The sequence below is a fragment of the Penaeus japonicus genome, unplaced genomic scaffold (assembly GCF_977035675.1).
Source record: "Penaeus japonicus unplaced genomic scaffold, GWHDUDI00000001_assembly GWHDUDI00000033, whole genome shotgun sequence".
Taxonomy (NCBI): Eukaryota; Metazoa; Arthropoda; class Malacostraca; order Decapoda; family Penaeidae; genus Penaeus; species Penaeus japonicus.
The window spans coordinates 26,422,784-26,428,229 of NW_028234435.1; positions in this window are offsets into that span (position 1 = coordinate 26,422,784).

Consider the following 5,446-nt stretch of genomic DNA (forward strand, 5'->3'; position numbering starts at 1 on the left):
GACAGAGGGAAGTTTGAAGGATGGATGGAAGGCTGGAGAAGGGGGAAGGTTGAATGGATGGGGGAAAAGGTTAATGGTAGGATGGAAAAGGACGAGCAGATGGAAGGTTGAATGGATGGATGGAAGGTTGAGGGATGGATGGAAGGCGGGACGGGACAGATGGAAGGTTAAATGGATGGATGGAAGGCGGGCGAGACAGATGGAAGGTTGAAGGATGGATGGAGGCTGACGGACAGAGGAAAGGGTTTTGAAGGGGATGGATGGAAGGCGGGCCCGAGACAATGGAAGGTTGAATGAAGGATGGAAGTGAGGGCAGATGGAAGGTAAAAGGGAAAGGGAAAGGAAGGCGGCGAGACGTTGGAAAGGTAAAAGGGAAAGGATGGAGGCTGATTTTTTGATTTATGGTTGAATAGATAGATGGAAGATTAGATATATGGATAAGAGACTGAAGATATAAATGGAAGGAAGATGGATGAAAGATCGGAGCTGCGGATGGAAGGTTGAAGGGGCAGATGTGGAGCGGTGGAGTGATGGACAGAGCAAGAAAGGTAAAGCTACAGACGAAGAAAGTGGAAGAGAAAAGGACAAGAGAGGAGCAAGTGGATGACAGTAGATACAAAAGCTCACTCTCTCTCTCTTTCTCTCTCTCTCTCTCTCTCTCTCTTTTTTCTCCCCTCATTTGTATTTCTTTTCTCTCCTCTCCTTCTCTTCTTTTTCTCTTTCTGTCACTCTCTTCTCTCTCTTTTCTCTCTCTCTCTCTTCTCTTTTTCCTCTCTCTTCTTCTCTCTCTCTCTCTCCTCTCACTTCTTTTTCTTCCTTTTCTCCCTTTGCTGTTTTCTTTCTTTCTTTTTTGTTTTCCTCGATAGGAAACCCGATTATAAACCCTTTGCACGGAAGCTTAAACACCGAACATCCATTCAGCGCCCCTCTTTTCTTCCGTTTTGTTTTGTAGGGCTTTTTTCCCCCCATTACATTTGAATTACAAAGCTAAGGGCCTCTTCGGGTTCAGAAAGACACAAAAAAAAAACCCGGGGCGGAAGGAAAAAAAGGGAGGAAGGGTAAAGGGCAGAAGCAGAATCGCACGTGCTTTTTCCCCCGGCGAGGGAGAATTTTGGGTTTGGGCCCCCATTTTTTTAAACTGCGTTGCATTGGGGGTTGCGGTAAACATTTTATTTTCCTGTTGCCCCTCCCAAGAAGAATGGGGTGGAGGGTTCTTTACGAGTTTTGTGTTTTCTCCCTCTTCGCAGGAGAGGGAAAACCATCTCTTTTTTTTTAGGCGATAACCCAATTTTCCCCCCTTCCCCGGGTGTGCCGTCTGTGGCGGTGCTGTCAAAAAGGGGGTTTTTGTTCCAAATTTGTATTTGAGAGGGGGAGTGTTGCCCCCCTCGTTGCAATAAAGGGCAAAGCATGATGCATGTGCGTTTGCGATATACAAAAAAAAAAGTGGCCGGGAGAGACAGCAAGTAAAAAATAACAACAACAAAGACAGGGAGCATGTCGTATCAGCAATTTAAAGCCAACCGAGAGGGGGAAAATTTTTGAGAAGTGCGCTTTGAAAATGAACTTTCGCTTTACTCGCCACGCATTGCATTTGACTCCACTGCCCCGGGCCCCGCTGGGAAACCTTCGTTGGGGAACGACAAATTTTTATTGTCGCTGCATCACGGCCATCGACCCAAACGAGCCAAAAAAAAAAAAAAAAAAAACAGATCGAAGGATATTGATGCAATATCTTGGGAAACCGTCTGTTTTTCGAATTTGGTTTTTATAAATAACCAATGATGACGCCCCAAAATTTACGTATTTATCTCTCTGATCCCTGCCTTTTATGTTCGTTCGTATGTGGTGCGTGTGGGTGTGCGTTTTGTATCCTTTGCCTAAGGGGGAAGTGTGCCCCTCATGTGGATCTGTGCACTGAAACTTTATGTTTGACCCTTGGCGTGGGGTTTAGCATGTTTCGTATATCTATACCCGTCAGTGTGTGTTTTAAGCTTGTATTGCTGTTTAGAGTGGTTTTTTTGTGTCGTGTGAGGGTCGTTTAATAGTCAGTTCGGCGTTCAATTCGCAAATTTTTACAGGATTTTGTGGGTTTAGAGTAGGGGTTATGCTTTAAAAAGGATTCGGAATTGAATTTACCGGTGTGACCCGGGAAATTTAAACCCTTTTCAGGGGAAAAAGAGGGAAAATAAATGGTTGTGGATGTGTTTGGGGGGGGAAAAGGTATTGGTTACACGAAGATAAGTAAGGTCAGATCAGGTCGAGTCTAGATGATTAGCGTAGCCAAAAAAGAGAGGACGAGGAAAAGGTAGGGTCAGCGTTGGTAGCTCAGTGTTACACTGAAGATGAATAAGGTCAGATCAGGTCGAAGTTAGCATAATAGCGTAGCCCCAAAATAGAGAGGACGAGGAAAAGGTAGGTCAGCATTGTAGAACAGTGTCGTGTCAGTGTATAGGACGCTTGTAAGTCGGAAGGAGACCGTAAGGGGATAGACTAGGTTAGGCAGGACTAGGTTCACGCTGGCAGGTAGTCGGTACAACGTATTTGTGCTTCCACATAGGTCTGCTATATTGATTCGCCATCGGATGTGTTTCAGTATCATTTCTCAAGGATTGCTGTTACACTTTCTCATGGTTGATATCCATTTCATGTGTTTATGTTATTACTCTTGTTCTTCGGATCTTGGTTAACTAGAAACGAATTATTACTCGTTCTTCATTCAGTGTATGCATGGCTAATGTTGCAAGATATAAATCATGCCATGGAGCAAAGACACTTGCTATGACTAATGAAAGCGGATCCGAAAGCCTCCTGCCAACACAGGTTAATTAAGGCGCCGAGATTGATCACCTTCTGCGCAAAGAAACAAAGTCGACAGACAAACGGAGAAGTTATTCCACTGGCGGGGGGGGGGGGGGGGAGGAAGGGGAGGGGGGGGGGGGAGCGGGGGGGGGTGGGGGGACAGCGGCCAAGGTTGCACAGGTATGTTGCTTTGATTACAGTATTTATGTATGATGCAGTCGACGTGGCTCTGATATTGTTTGATTGAGCAGTCAGCGGTGAGGAGGCTCTGGTGGGGGGGGTGGCGGGGGGGCGTGGAGAATGTGTGGGGGGGGACGGGAGAATCGGGGTGTTCCTCTGGGGAGTGGGAGGGGGGGGAGGGAGGGCATAGGGGTTGTCCTTGGGGGAGTGGGGGAAGGAATAGTGGGGGAGGGAGGGAATGGGGGTGGTCCTTGGGGTAGTGGGGTGGGGTAGGGTGCAGAGGAATAGGGGGTTTTGTCTTGGGGAATTCTGCTATCTTGAGAGTTTTCGACGCGAGGACGGTGGTCGTGGGTTATGCAATGTCGTTTTTTAAATTTATTTATTTATTTAGATTTTATTTATTTATTTTTTTATAGTCATGAGTGTTGTGTTGCCTTCTACGAGTTAGAATGATGGAGTTAGCATTGTGATTCCAGAGCGTGGGGCGCACAGGAAGAAGTTTAAATATAATATTTTTAGGGTTTTATATCATACGAAAACTGCAGATTTTAAAACAGGCCGGTGTGATCACGCACCAATTAACAATAATAAAACAACGTACAATAATAAATAATAACAACACCGAACAGTAATAACAATAATAAAACAGAACATTTAATGAACTAATTACAACAAGTACACTAATAACAATAATAACAACAACGTAAACAATAACAAAATAACAAAACGTCAATAAATAATGATAGTCACATATCAAAGTTTGTTTACATTCGAATTCATTCTTCGGTCACAATAAAAATCTAAAGGCCGCGGATATACACTTATACCGAGAGATCACTATCTGAGAGATCACCATACCGACAGAGATCCCCATACCGAGGGAGATCACCATACCGAAAGATCACCATATCGAGAGATCACCATATCGAGAGATCACCATACCGCAGATAATACCGAAGATACCCATAGAGATCACATACGAAAGAGATCACCAGACGAGAGATCAATACGCAGATACATAGAGAGAGATCACCATACCGACAGATCACCATACCGACAGATCACCATACCGACAGATCACTATACCGACAGATCACCATACCGACAGATCACCAGAGAGAGAGAGAGATCACCAGACCGAGAGAGATCACCATACCGACAGATCACCATACCGACAGATCACCATACCGAGAGAGATCACCATTCCGAGAGAGATCACCATATCGAGAGAGATCACCATTCCGAGAGAGATCACCATACCGACAGATCACCATACCGACAGATCACCATACCTACAGAGATCACCATACCGACAGATCACCATACCGAGAGATATCACCATACCTAGAGAGATCACCATACCGACAGATCACCATACCTACAGGAGTTACATACGAGATCACATACAACAGAGAATCACATACGCAGATCACCATACCGAGAGATATCACCATACCTAGAGAGATCACCATACCGACAGATCACCATACCTACAGAGATCACCATACCGATAGATCACCATATCGAGAGAGATCACCATACCAAGAGAGATCACCATACCGAGAGATCACCATACCTACAGAGATCACCATACCTACAGAGATCACCATATCGAGAGAGATCACCATACCGACAGATCACCATATCGAGAGATATCACCATACCGAGAGAGATCACCATACCGACAGATCACCATACCGACAGATCACCATACCTACAGAGATCACCATACCGATAGATCACATATGAAGAGAGATACCATACAAGGAGATACTTAGACAGATCACATACCTCCAGGATCACCATACGGACAGTTCACCATACTAAGAGATCACATACGAAGAAATACGAGGATATACCATACCTAGAGAGATCATACGAAGCTCATACTACAGAGATACATTACGACAGATCACCATACCGAGAGATATCACCATACCAAGAGAGATCACCATACCGAGAGAGATCACCATACCGAGAGAGATCACCATACCGAGAGAGATCACCATACCGAGAGAGATCACCATACCGAGAGAGATCAAGAGATCACCATACCGACAGATCACCATACCGACAGATCACCATACCTACAGAGATCACCATACCGATAGATCACCATATCGAGAGAGATCACCATACCGAGAGAGATCACCATACCGACAGATCACCATACCGACAGATCACCATATCGAGAGAGATCATACCGACAGATCACCATACCTACAGAGATCACCATACCGATAGCTCACCATATCGAGAGAGATCACCATACCAAGAGAGATCACCATACCGAGAGAGATCAGCGATGTCCGAGTATGTAGAACTGTTTGAATCATTGGAATCATATGGTGTTGTATCTTCAAAAGGTTATGGTGTGGTTAGTTAACCTTTGAGGCGCGGCAGAGCACTAGGCTGGTTAATTATGTGTGGTTTATTGGAAGAAGTGAATTGATTTGCTGCAACGTGA